The sequence below is a fragment of the Amblyomma maculatum genome, unplaced genomic scaffold, assembly GCF_055883805.1.
Source record: "Amblyomma maculatum isolate TAMU_Amacu unplaced genomic scaffold, ASM5588380v1 scaffold_23, whole genome shotgun sequence".
Classification (NCBI taxonomy): domain Eukaryota; kingdom Metazoa; phylum Arthropoda; class Arachnida; order Ixodida; family Ixodidae; genus Amblyomma; species Amblyomma maculatum.
The window spans coordinates 2,638,797-2,653,222 of record NW_028146748.1 but is presented as its reverse complement, the minus strand read 5'-3'; the positions used below and the strand labels follow the sequence as shown (position 1 = coordinate 2,653,222).

Below are 14,426 nucleotides of genomic sequence, written 5' to 3'. Positions count from 1 at the left end.
TTATTTGAGGCAATAAAGAATGGTTTGATTAAGAATCCCCTTCAAGGGATGTGTCGAGATTTGGTAAACCATAGCTCAAGTGCTACAAACAAAAAACGGTGGACCGACGCTGTTTCTGCAACAACCGATAAGTGGCACCACTTGGGCATACATTTTTGATGGGATCGAACTGCAGTTCCTTGTCAATTTATCGCTTCTCGGCCTTTTGGCTAAGATCAAAGTGTACTTCAGCAGCTCGAGTTAGAAAGACTTCCTACACGCACAACAATACACTCACCCCACAGCAGGAATAAAACTTTACAGATGAGATTTCCCCTAAAAAGGAATGAACAACAACAGTAGGTGTCTGCAATAAAACTGCTAGGAAATGTACAAAACATTTCTGAAAAACACTCTGTTCTTAACAGCTTAATATCTGTTACGGGTTCTAATTGTACCCATGATATTAAACTGATTTTTGTAGCGCGGCGGAGTGTTCGGGGCTTGCTCCAACTCCGCCACGGGTCGACCCGGTACTGCACTACTTCCGGGACCGGCCCAGCATCTCCCCCTTTTGGGGGGAGAAGGCACAATTGAAAAAAAAACAGAAAAACTGCTTTGTTTTGTTCTAGAAATTTTTGGACTTTTTTTTTCCGACTTTTTTTTCCGACTTTTTTTTCCGACTTTTTTTTCCGACTTTTTTTTCCGACTTTTTTTTCCGACTTTTTTTTCCGACTTTTTTCCGACTTTTACTGTTATGTGGTTGGTTTTACAGAGTGTAGTAATTATTTACGCAACTGTAAATAATTATTAATAATTGTTTATGTAGCCAATGTGGTTGGTTTTACAGAGTGTGGTAATAATTAGTAAGTATACTATGCAACTATAAATAATTAGTAATAAAAGTTTACCTAGCCATTGTGGTTGGTTTTACAGTGTGGTAATAATTAGTAATTATATTTACGCAACTGTAAATAATTAGTAATAATAGTTTACCTAGCAATTGTGGTTGGTTTTACAGAGTGTGGTTATAATTAGTAATTATATTCACGCAACTGTCAATAATTAGTAATAATTATTTACGCAACTGTAAATAATTATTAATAATTGTTTATGTAGCCAATGTGGTTGGTTTTACAGAGTGTGGTAATAATTAGTAAGTATACTATGCAACTATAAATAATTAGTAATAATTGTTTATCTAGCCAATGTGGTTGGTTTTACAGTGTGGTAATAATTAGTAATTATATTTTCGCAACTGTAAATAATTAGTAATAATAGTTTACCTAGCCATTGTGGTTGGTTTTACAGTGTGGAAGTAATTGGTAATTATATTTACGCAAATGTAAATAATTAGTATTAAAAGTTTACCTAGCCATTGTGGTTGGTTTTACAGTGTGGTAATAATTAGTAATTATATTTACGCAACTGTAAATAATTAGTAATAACAGTTTACCTAGCAATTGTGGTTGGTTTTACAGAGTGTGGTTATAATTAGTAATTATATTCACGCAACTGTCAATAATTAGTAATAATTGTTTACCTAGCCAATGTGGTTGGTTTTAAAGAGTGTAGTAATTATTTACGACTGTAAATAATTATTAATAATTGTTTATGTAGCCAATGTGGTTGGTTTTACAGAGTGTGGTAATAATTAGTAAGTACACTATGCAACTATAAATAATTAGTAATAATTGTTTATCTAGCCAATGTGGTTGGTTTTACAGTGTGGTAATAATTAGTAATTATATTTTCGCAACTGTAAATAATTAGTAATAATAGTTTACCTAGCCATTGTGGTTGGTTTTGCAGAGTGTGGAAGTAATTGGTAATTATATTTACGCAAATGTAAATAATTAGTATTAAAAGTTTTCCTAGCCATTGTGGTTGGTTTTACAGTGTGGTAATAATTAGTAATTATATTTACGCAACTGTAAATAATTAGTAATAATTGTTTACCTAGCCAATGTGGTTGGTTTTACAGAGTGTAGTAATTATTTACGCAACTGTAAATAATTATTAATAATTGTTTATGTAGCCAATGTGGTTGGTTTTACAGAGTGTGGTAATAATTAGTAAGTATACTATGCAACTATAAATAATTAGTAATAATTGTTTATCTAGCCAATGTGGTTGGTTTTACAGTGTGGTAATAATTAGTAATTATATTTTCGCAACTGTAAATAATTAGTAATAGTTTACCTAGCCATTGTGGTTGGTTTTGCAGAGTGTGGAAGTAATTGGTAATTATATTTACGCAAATGTAAATAATTAGTATTAAAAGTTTACCTAGCCATTGTGGTTGGTTTTACAGTGTGGTAATAATTAGTAATTATATTTACGTAACTGTAAATAATTAGTAATAATTGTTTACCTAGCCAATGTGGTTGGTTTTACAGAGTGTAGTAATTATTTACGCAACTGTAAATAATTATTAATAATTGTTTATGTAGCCAATGTGGTTGGTTTTACAGAGTGTGGTAATAATTAGTAAGTATACTATGCAACTATAAATAATTAGTAATAATTGTTTATCTAGCCAATGTGGTTGGTTTTACAGTGTGGTAATAATTAGTAATTATATTTTCGCAACTGTAAATAATTAGTAATAATTGTTTACCTAGCCAATATTGAGTAATTAGTGCAATAACCAGGACATAGCATATAAATAATTATTTACTTATTTATTTCCCTTTTAATTAGTAACTGCTCATTGATTGACATATGGACATATAAGCTATGCATTTGCACATACTGTGGTGTTGCTCTGTGATTGGTCGACACCTCCACGACGTCTTCCCTTCGCGACCAATAAGTGCTGTGGCAAAAATGTGACACTTTTGCTAACGACAACTATGAGGCAATAAAGGCTTTTGCCTTAATAGCAGTAGGTATCTGCAATAAAGCATTGCTTGCAAATGTACAAAACATTTCTGGAAAACACTGTTTTAACAGCTTGATATCAGTTGCCAGTTGTAATTTGTAACCCTGATATTATACTATTTTTTGTAATGCGGCAGAGCATTCTGGGCTTGCTGTACCTCTGCCACGGGTCTACCCGGTACTGCACTACTTCCGGGACTAGCTAAGCGACTCACGGTTTTTGGGGGAGGACAATCACAACTCAAAGATGAGGCCAACTAACTTTTTTCATTCGAGCTCACTGCTATCCATGTGCCTAACACAGCAATCCTCTCAATGCCTGTCTTATTGCATTGTTGGGCGCCTCGTGCATGCAGTGACACCTTGGGTTACTTTTTCCGCATGTCATTGCATGTGAGTCCATTATTTGAGGCAATAAAGAATGGTTTGATTAAGAATCCCCTTCAAGGGATGTGTCGAGATTTGGTAAACCATAGCTCAAGTGCTACAAACAAAAAACGGTGGACCGACGCTGTTTCTGCAACAACCGATAAGTGGCACCACTTGGGCATACATTTTTGATGGGATCGAACTGCAGTTCCTTGTCAATCTATCGCTTCTCGGCCTTTTGGCTAAGATCAAAGTGCTTCTATTGTGCTGTAGTATCAGTGGTCCTGCTGCCCTGGTGCCTGGCCTGCTGCCTGGCGTCTGGGGCTCCTGCGGCTGGTGGCCTGGTGTGCTGCCTCCTGGTTCGGCGGGGTCCTGCTGCTCAGCGTCGTGCCCTGGTGCCTGGCCTGCTGCCTGGTGTCCTGGGCCCCTCCACCTGGCGGAACCCCCCCCTCCTGAGGTCCTGCTGCCCGCGGCCTGCAGTCCTCGGCCGGGTTTCCTGCCTGGCGCCCTGGTCCTGCAGTGATGGACCATCCACCTCCGAGCACTCGGCCCTCAAAGGCCCAGTGCTTCACCTTCCAGTTGCCGGAGCCCGCTCCGGCAGACGACATCATTGATGCCCTCGAGGGTGTCGTCGGTGTCGGGGGGCTGCAGTACTTGCAGCACCTCGGCGGAACCAAGTTCCTGGCTGCTGTTTCTTCAATGGCACAAGCCACCAAAGTTGTTGCCGCGGGCACTGTGCTCGTCGGCAGTCATCATGTGCCGCTGGTGCAGCTTGCTGCTCCAGTGGTTTTTGTTACTGTTTTTAGGCTGCCGCCATGTGTCAGTGACGATGCCCTGACTACAGCATTGACACCGTATGGAAAGGTGCGAGCCATCACGGAGCCCGGCTTCAAAGGGAAAAGCCATGTACGAAATGGGTGCCGCCTCGTTAAACTGGACATGGTACGAGCCCCACCGAATTTTCTCTCTGTCGCGGGCTATCGAGTTATGCTCGAATACCGCGGCATGAAGAGGGTATGCTCGCGGTGCGGAGGGGAAGGCCACATGGGTGCTGCCTGCCAAGCAACCAAGTGCGGACGCTGCTCAGCATACGGACACAGCACAGAGACTTGTAATACTGGTTGCAAGCGCTGTAGTGGGGCACATGCCACATCGGATTGTGTCCTGCCACGTACCTATGCTACGGCTGTAGCAGCGGCTGCTGCCGCTCACCGTGAAGGGCCAAGCGGTGCTGCTGTGTCTCTGCAGGAACCATCGGACGGTGGCCACGAGTCCCGAGACTTCGAACCTGACGACGATAGATCCTCGACGATCACCATTGCTGCGGATGAGCAAGGAGCCGCCGCCAACCTGGATTCTGATGACGAGGAAGGGTCCCACTTACCGGAGCTTCCATCCTTGGAGGAGGCGTTGTTTGAGCAGGATCTTACCGCTGCACAACGGACACCATCTAAGACCTCCAGGGAATTGTCCGAGTCCTTAACAGAAGATTCTCCGCTGCATACACCTATTAAATTGCAGGTGGAACCAGGGAGAGCCAGGAGTGAAGAACGGCCTGTTCCTGGTTCATTGGCAGCCGCAATGCCCCAGCGACCAAATAGTGGGGACTCTTCGCTGCGGCCAATGCGGAAGACGTCCTGTGCAGACGAGGACCTGGTAAAGCGGACTCTTTCTTCGGACAGCGGATCGGGCCCGTGCGGTTCGGCGCCGAAGAAAAAGCCCAAGAAGGTGGACGGCAACGAGGCAGATGAAATGGACATCAGGCCGTCAGAGAACTAAGCACCATGGCACCAGCAGAAGAGCGACAGGGCCGTAACGGTCCACATCCCTTCCCTTTGACCTTCAGTGGTCCCGGCGTCCATTCCAAGGCGCCATCAAGGGACCGTGCACCGTGCTGCACCGTGCTGTGAGTCTGTCTGCATCGTTTGTTTGTTCTATAGTTTCTCAGTTTGCTGTGTTATTTGAGTTCATTCCATTTATTTGTCATGGCTTCTTTTAAGTTTGTTACCTTTAACGTTAGAGGGTTTCGCAACCCTGACAAGCAGCGCGAAATTATTCATTTTGCGCGACTACACCAAATTGATGTCTTATTTTTGCAAGAGTGCAATTTACGCACTCCATCCGATGTACTATCTTTTCGTTCTCGCTTTCATGTTGATGCTTTTTTTTCGCTAACAGACTCACGGTGCTGTGGTGTAGGGGTTATTTTCATATCTCCCGCGTTTCGCAATGGAGCGCATTGCACATACGGTCCTGACGGGCGGGTTATTGCGGTGGATTTGTTCTTAGAAGGGCGGAAGACTCGTTTCGTGAACGTGTATGCTCCAGTTACAAGGGCACTCACCAATGACTTCTTCAAATCCATTGCGCCCTTCTTTCTGGATTCCACCCCTCATGTTTTGTTGGGAGATTTTAACTGTGTCCTAGATTCGGAGCGAGACCTTAGAGGACCAGGGCAGGGCTCATCCTGCTACCACGCAAAAGAGCTACGGAAACTCGTGCGCCAGGTCCACCTCTCGGATGCGTGGGTGGTGCTACATGGAGATGAATTTATGGCCACTCGCACGAGCACACGTAGCTCTAGCCGTATAGATAGAGTCTACGTCCCTCCCTGTTTGATGCCCCTCCTGGTCTCCTGCGAGGTGCTAAATCTCCCGCAAGATATGGCAAAGTTTAGTGATCATGTACCTGTCATGGCCACATTGAAATGTTCAGCAGGCCGCCCGACGCGCCCGAATCTGTGGCGTATGGACGCATCGTTAATGCTGGATGGCAAGAGTGTCAGCGACATTCGGGCGGAGGTGTCGAACTCTATTGCTGACATTAACCAGCTGTCACCCGAGGGGTGGGACAACCTCAAGACCGAATGGCGGGCAATTCTTGTTCGGGCAGGAAAGAAGAAAAGTGCACGGCGTACCGCTGCGCTGAACGATGTACTAAGAAGGATGAAGATAATTCAAAGGGCCGACGAGTTATCGTTCGCCATGCGAGAATACCTGGATATCTTGAGGATAAGATATCACCGCATCCTGCAAGATGGGTACCAGGATACACAAAGCAGGGATGCGCCGCGCACAGCCGAGTGCACGGCGGATTTGATGCACAGTCGAAGCACGCGCAGGCACGATGGCCGGACAGAACGGGTGGAGAGTGTGGACATGGGCGAGGGCACAATTTTGGAGGATCCGGCTGTGATCGCGCAAGTCTTTCGAGAACACTTTGCCGCGCGATTTACGTCGGCCTCCCGAAACGAAGCTGATGGAGAGACAGATATTGCCTCCTTCTGTGACGACTTACCAGCTCTGCCCGAAGCCGAGGGTGCGGCACTTAGTGCCCCAGCGTCACGCACAGAAGTGTTGGAAGCCTTAAGAGACATGACACACTCATCCGCGCCCGGTCCGGACGGCATTATGGCGGCCTTCTACTGGCAATTCTTTGATGTTCTTGGCGGCCTGATAACTACCTTGGTCAACATGGTCATCAGGGATGGACGGAAACCTGCATCCTTCTCAGCAGGACGCATAATTTTGATCCCCAAAGAAGGAGCATCGCCGTCATCTCCAGAGGCATGGCGACCAATAACGTTATTAAATAGTGATTACAAGTTGGTTACTTCTCTGCTTGCCAAGCGCCTCCGGCCCTTTTTGGCAGATTTAATCTGCCCCTATCAATCGTCGGCGGTACCGGGACGCTCCGTATTTGCAGCGCTCACGTTCACCCGGGACGTTTTCGCATATGCACAGGAGAAAAGAGTGAGCGGAGTGTTCGTTTCACTGGATCAGGCTAAGGCCTTCGACAGGGTCGAACACCCATATTTATATCAAGTTTTAAGGTCCTATGGGATCCCAGAAGAAGTCATAGGGATCATAAAGCTTCTGTATGAAGATGTGTCGTGTGACATGTTATTGAACGGGGAGTTGCTCCCCAATTTTGCGGTAACCCGAGGAGTGCGGCAGGGTTGCCCATTGTCTCCAGCACTGTTTGTCCTGTCACTGGACCCACTGCTGCGGCGCGTCGTCAGCGAGCGTCGCATCCGCGGCTTTCCGGGGATAGGACAAGACGAGGTGAAGATAATGGCGTACGCCGATGATATCTCCCTGTTTGTGCGTGATGGACAAAGCCTGCAGAGGTTCATGACAGTCTTTAGAGAATATGCATCGCTCTCGGGAGCAAAACTGAATGTAGGAAAAAGTCACGCTCTCCGCTTTGGCAGCTTCCAAGAGGCACTACCAGAACCGATCCCCTTGGTAGAAGCTGTTAGGGTACTGGGAGTACTCTTTCAAGAAGGAGGAGTATCCCCAGCTACTTGGACCCTGAGTATCGACAAAGCCAACAGGGTTTTCGCAAACGCTGCGCGGTTTGACTTGTCAACGGCCGCCAAAATTGCGGTAATTAAGAACAAAGACATTTGGGGCCGCGAGCAGAAACGCCGCACCCTTTCTACCAAGCGGCCGCCAGGTTCCAGGAAACGCTTAATGTAGAGCTGCCAGAGGTAAACATAGAGGAAGTGCCGCCAACCGAGATAAGCGCCCTCATGGCGTGTGCTCGCCTCAGCGCAGAAGAGGCGGAGCGAACCGATTCTAGGAGATGGAGAACATGGGCCGCAATCACAATGCCAGACCAAGTTAAAGACTTCGAGTGGCGACAGCGGTGGGGCGTACTCCCGACCCGGGATCGCCTCTATCGATGGGGGGTTGTCCCCAACAATCAGTGCCCGCAGTGCGGAGCACCGGAGATTGGCGATCATTTCGCTTTTGAGTGTCGGGTGTCAAAGGTTATGTGGCACCTAGTACACCGTATGTTTTCGGTGCGGAGAAACCAACCGCGGGGTGCATTCGCGCGGCTAGTTGTGGCATGTACCCCTTTTGTCTTGTGGAAGCGCCGCTGCCTGGCGGAAGCACGCAGGCAGCCAGTACGAGCCATGTACCCGGCGCTGCAGAGCCTGCGCCTCCTGCTCTGGGAATACCTGTCAGAGCGGCTCGAACTAGACGGGGAGGCGCGGTTTCTGCAGCGTTGGCACACACGGTTCTTTGTTGTGAGACCAAATGGGCTAACGATGCCGACATTGTTGTATTGATGACCACATGTAACGCGCGTTGGATCATAACATGTATGCATGTACATCCCCCCCCCCTTTTTTTTCCCTTTCCCCTTCTAGTGCATAGGGATGGAGAGATTTGAGTGGTTCTCCCATTATTATTGTATATCCCTTTTTTGTACCAATTGATTGAAATTGTATAAAGGATAAGCAGACTCGGATACGAAGATAAGACTGTTAATGTAAAGTGACTTACAACATCTGTATTGTATTGGCACATTATTCGGTATCCTTTACATATAAGTGTATGTATATTGTGGTTCACATTGTCAATGTATCGTGCTCTATCAGTTTGGAAGTCAATAAACTTCTCTTTGTGTGTAGTATCTGTTCTTAACAGCTTAATATCTGTTACGGGTTCTAATTGTACCCATGATATTAAACTGATTTTTGTAGCGCGGCAGAGTGTTCGGGGCTTGCTCCAACTCCGCCACGGGTCGACCCGGTACTGCACTACTTCCGGGACCGGCCCAGCATCTCCCCCTTTTGGGGGGAGAAGGCACAATTGAAAAAAAACAGAAAAACTGCTTTGTTTTGTTCTAGAAATTTTTGGACTTTTTTTTTCCGACTTTTTTTTCCGACTTTTTTTTCCGACTTTTTTTTCCGACTTTTTTTTCCGACTTTTTTTTCCGACTTTTACTGTTATGTGGTTGGTTTTACAGAGTGTAGTAATTATTTACGCAACTGTAAATAATTATTAATAATTGTTTATGTAGCCAATGTGGTTGGTTTTACAGAGTGTGGTAATAATTAGTAAGTATACTATGCAACTATAAATAATTAGTAATAAAAGTTTACCTAGCCATTGTGGTTGGTTTTACAGTGTGGTAATAATTAGTAATTATATTTACGCAACTGTAAATAATTAGTAATAATAGTTTACCTAGCAATTGTGGTTGGTTTTACAGAGTGTGGTTATAATTAGTAATTATATTCACGCAACTGTCAATAATTAGTAATAATTATTTACGCAACTGTAAATAATTATTAATAATTGTTTATGTAGCCAATGTGGTTGGTTTTACAGAGTGTGGTAATAATTAGTAAGTATACTATGCAACTATAAATAATTAGTAATAATTGTTTATCTAGCCAATGTGGTTGGTTTTACAGTGTGGTAATAATTAGTAATTATATTTTCGCAACTGTAAATAATTAGTAATAATAGTTTACCTAGCCATTGTGGTTGGTTTTACAGTGTGGAAGTAATTGGTAATTATATTTACGCAAATGTAAATAATTAGTATTAAAAGTTTACCTAGCCATTGTGGTTGGTTTTACAGTGTGGTAATAATTAGTAATTATATTTACGCAACTGTAAATAATTAGTAATAACAGTTTACCTAGCAATTGTGGTTGGTTTTACAGAGTGTGGTTATAATTAGTAATTATATTCACGCAACTGTCAATAATTAGTAATAATTATTTACGCAACTGTAAATAATTATTAATAATTGTTTATGTAGCCAATGTGGTTGGTTTTACAGAGTGTGGTAATAATTAGTAAGTATACTATGCAACTATAAATAATTAGTAATAATTGTTTATCTAGCCAATGTGGTTGGTTTTACAGTGTGGTAATAATTAGTAATTATATTTTCGCAACTGTAAATAATTAGTAATAATAGTTTACCTAGCCATTGTGGTTGGTTTTACAGTGTGGAAGTAATTGGTAATTATATTTACGCAAATGTAAATAATTAGTATTAAAAGTTTACCTAGCCATTGTGGTTGGTTTTACAGTGTGGTAATAATTAGTAATTATATTTACGCAACTGTAAATAATTAGTAATAACAGTTTACCTAGCAATTGTGGTTGGTTTTACAGAGTGTGGTTATAATTAGTAATTATATTCACGCAACTGTCAATAATTAGTAATAATTATTTACGCAACTGTAAATAATTATTAATAATTGTTTATGTAGCCAATGTGGTTGGTTTTACAGAGTGTGGTAATAATTAGTAAGTATACTATGCAACTATAAATAATTAGTAATAATTGTTTATCTAGCCAATGTGGTTGGTTTTACAGTGTGGTAATAATTAGTAATTATATTTTCGCAACTGTAAATAATTAGTAATAATAGTTTACCTAGCCATTGTGGTTGGTTTTACAGTGTGGAAGTAATTGGTAATTATATTTACGCAAATGTAAATAATTAGTATTAAAAGTTTACCTAGCCATTGTGGTTGGTTTTACAGTGTGGTAATAATTAGTAATTATATTTACGCAACTGTAAATAATTAGTAATAACAGTTTACCTAGCAATTGTGGTTGGTTTTACAGAGTGTGGTTATAATTAGTAATTATATTCACGCAACTGTCAATAATTAGTAATAATTGTTTACCTAGCCAATGTGGTTGGTTTTAAAGAGTGTAGTAATTATTTACGACTGTAAATAATTATTAATAATTGTTTATGTAGCCAATGTGGTTGGTTTTACAGAGTGTGGTAATAATTAGTAAGTACACTATGCAACTATAAATAATTAGTAATAATTGTTTATCTAGCCAATGTGGTTGGTTTTACAGTGTGGTAATAATTAGTAATTATATTTTTGCAACTGTAAATAATTAGTAATAATAGTTTACCTAGCCATTGTGGTTGGTTTTGCAGAGTGTGGAAGTAATTGGTAATTATATTTACGCAAATGTAAATAATTAGTATTAAAAGTTTACCTAGCCATTGTGGTTGGTTTTACAGTGTGGTAATAATTAGTAATTATATTTATGCAACTGTAAATAATTAGTAATAATTGTTTACCTAGCCAATGTGGTTGGTTTTACAGAGTGTAGTAATTATTTACGCAACTGTAAATAATTATTAATAATTGTTTATGTAGCCAATGTGGTTGGTTTTACAGAGTGTGGTAATAATTAGTAAGTATACTATGCAACTATAAATAATTAGTAATAATTGTTTATCTAGCCAATGTGGTTGGTTTTACAGTGTGGTAATAATTAGTAATTATATTTTCGCAACTGTAAATAATTAGTAATAGTTTACCTAGCCATTGTGGTTGGTTTTGCAGAGTGTGGAAGTAATTGGTAATTATATTTACGCAAATGTAAATAATTAGTATTAAAAGTTTACCTAGCCATTGTGGTTGGTTTTACAGTGTAGTAATAATTAGTAATTATATTTACGCAACTGTAAATAATTAGTAATAATTGTTTACCTAGCCAATGTGGTTGGTTTTACAGAGTGTAGTAATTATTTACGCAACTGTAAATAATTATTAATAATTGTTTATCTAGCCAATGTGGTTGGTTTTACAGAGTGTGGTAATAATTAGTAAGTATACTATGCAACTATAAATAATTAGTAATAATTGTTTATCTAGCCAATGTGGTTGGTTTTACAGTGTGGTAATAATTAGTAATTATATTTTCGCAACTGTAAATAATTAGTAATAGTTTACCTAGCCATTGTGGTTGGTTTTGCAGAGTGTGGAAGTAATTGGTAATTATATTTACGCAAATGTAAATAATTAGTATTAAAAGTTTACCTAGCCATTGTGGTTGGTTTTACAGTGTGGTAATAATTAGTAATTATATTTACGTAACTGTAAATAATTAGTAATAATTGTTTACCTAGCCAATGTGGTTGGTTTTACAGAGTGTAGTAATTATTTACGCAACTGTAAATAATTATTAATAATTGTTTATGTAGCCAATGTGGTTGGTTTTACAGAGTGTGGTAATAATTAGTAAGTATACTATGTAACTATAAATAATTAGTAATAATTGTTTATCTAGCCAATGTGGTTGGTTTTACAGTGTGGTAATAATTAGTAATTATATTTTCGCAACTGTAAATAATTAGTAATAATTGTTTACCTAGCCAATATTGAGTAATTAGTGCAATAACCAGGACATAGCATATAAATAATTATTTACTTATTTATTTCCTTTTTAATTAGTAACTGCTCATTGATTGACATATGGACATATAAGCTATGCATTTGCACATACTGTGGTGTTGCTCTGTGATTGGTCGACACCTCCACGACGTCTTCCCTTCGCGACCAATAAGTGCTGTGGCAAAAATGTGACACTTTTGCTAACGACAACTATGAGGCAATAAAGGCTTTTGCCTTAATAGCAGTAGGTATCTGCAATAAAGCATTGCTTGCAAATGTACAAAACATTTCTGGAAAACACTGTTTTAACAGCTTGATATCAGTTGCCAGTTGTAATTTGTAACCCTGACATTATACTATTTTTTGTAATGCGGCAGAGCATTCTGGGCTTGCTGTACCTCTGCCACGGGTCTACCCGGTACTGCACTACTTCCGGGACTAGCTAAGCGACTCACGGTTTTTGGGGGAGGACAATCACAACTCAAAGATGAGGCCAACTAACTTTTTTCATTCGAGCTCACTGCTATCCATGTGCCTAACACAGCAATCCTCTCAATGCCTGTCTTATTGCATTGTTGGGCGCCTCGTGCATGCAGTGACACCTTGGGTTACTTTTTCCGCATGTCATTGCATGTGAGTCCATTATTTGAGGCAATAAAGAATGGTTTGATTAAGAATCCCCTTCAAGGGATGTGTCGAGATTTGGTAAACCATAGCTCAAGTGCTACAAACAAAAAACGGTGGACCGACGCTGTTTCTGCAACAACCGATAAGTGGCACCACTTGGGCATACATTTTTGATGGGATCGAACTGCAGTTCCTTGTCAATTTATCGCTTCTCGGCCTTTTGGCTAAGATCAAAGTGTAGTATTGGCACATTATTCGGTATCCTTTACATATAAGTGTATGTATATTGTGGTTCACATTGTCAATGTATCGTGCTCTATCAGTTTGGAAGTCAATAAACTTCTCTTTGTGTAGTATCTGTTCTTAACAGCTTAATATCTGTTACGGGTTCTAATTGTACCCATGATATTAAACTGATTTTTGTAGCGCGGCGGAGTGTTCGGGGCTTGCTCCAACTCCGCCACGGGTCGACCCGGTACTGCACTACTTCCGGGACCGGCCCAGCATCTCCCCCTTTTGGGGGGAGAAGGCACAATTGAAAAAAAACAGAAAAACTGCTTTGTTTTGTTCTAGAAATTATTGGACTTTTTTTTTCCGACTTTTTTTTCCGACTTTTTTTCCGACTTTTTTTTCCGACTTTTACTGTTATGTGGTTGGTTTTACAGAGTGTAGTAATTATTTACGCAACTGTAAATAATTATTAATAATTGTTTATGTAGCCAATGTGGTTGGTTTTACAGAGTGTGGTAATAATTAGTAAGTATACTATGCAACTATAAATAATTAGTAATAAAAGTTTACCTAGCCATTGTGGTTGGTTTTACAGTGTGGTAATAATTAGTAATTATATTTACGCAACTGTAAATAATTAGTAATAATAGTTTACCTAGCAATTGTGGTTGGTTTTACAGAGTGTGGTTATAATTAGTAATTATATTCACGCAACTGTCAATAATTAGTAATAATTATTTACGCAACTGTAAATAATTATTAATAATTGTTTATGTAGCCAATGTGGTTGGTTTTACAGAGTGTGGTAATAATTAGTAAGTATACTATGCAACTATAAATAATTAGTAATAATTGTTTATCTAGCCAATGTGGTTGGTTTTACAGTGTGGTAATAATTAGTAATTATATTTTCGCAACTGTAAATAATTAGTAATAATAGTTTACCTAGCCATTGTGGTTGGTTTTACAGTGTGGAAGTAATTGGTAATTATATTTACGCAAATGTAAATAATTAGTATTAAAAGTTTACCTAGCCATTGTGGTTGGTTTTACAGTGTGGTAATAATTAGTAATTATATTTACGCAACTGTAAATAATTAGTAATAACAGTTTACCTAGCAATTGTGGTTGGTTTTACAGAGTGTGGTTATAATTAGTAATTATATTCACGCAACTGTCAATAATTAGTAATAATTGTTTACCTAGCCAATGTGGTTGGTTTTAAAGAGTGTAGTAATTATTTACGACTGTAAATAATTATTAATAATTGTTTATGTAGCCAATGTGGTTGGTTTTACAGAGTGTGGTAATAATTAGTAAGTACACTATGCAACTATAAATAATTAGTAATAATTGTTTATCTAGCCAATGTGG

General features: G+C 40.0%; 6 pseudogenes; all 6 read left to right on the top strand.

Moving 5' to 3' along the window:
- Nucleotides 1-373: 373 nt before the first annotated feature.
- Nucleotides 374-546, top strand: LOC146171213 (U2 spliceosomal RNA; annotated as a pseudogene).
- A 2,357-nt stretch (nucleotides 547-2,903) lies between these two features.
- Nucleotides 2,904-3,074, top strand: LOC146171212 (U2 spliceosomal RNA; annotated as a pseudogene).
- A 5,563-nt stretch (nucleotides 3,075-8,637) lies between these two features.
- LOC146171211 (U2 spliceosomal RNA) lies at nucleotides 8,638-8,808 on the top strand (annotated as a pseudogene).
- A 3,667-nt stretch (nucleotides 8,809-12,475) lies between these two features.
- On the top strand, nucleotides 12,476-12,646 carry LOC146171210 (U2 spliceosomal RNA; annotated as a pseudogene).
- Nucleotides 12,647-13,025: 379 nt separating this feature from the next.
- Nucleotides 13,026-13,143, top strand: LOC146171209 (U2 spliceosomal RNA; annotated as a pseudogene).
- A 14-nt stretch (nucleotides 13,144-13,157) lies between these two features.
- On the top strand, nucleotides 13,158-13,330 carry LOC146171208 (U2 spliceosomal RNA; annotated as a pseudogene).
- Nucleotides 13,331-14,426: the final 1,096 nt, after the last annotated feature.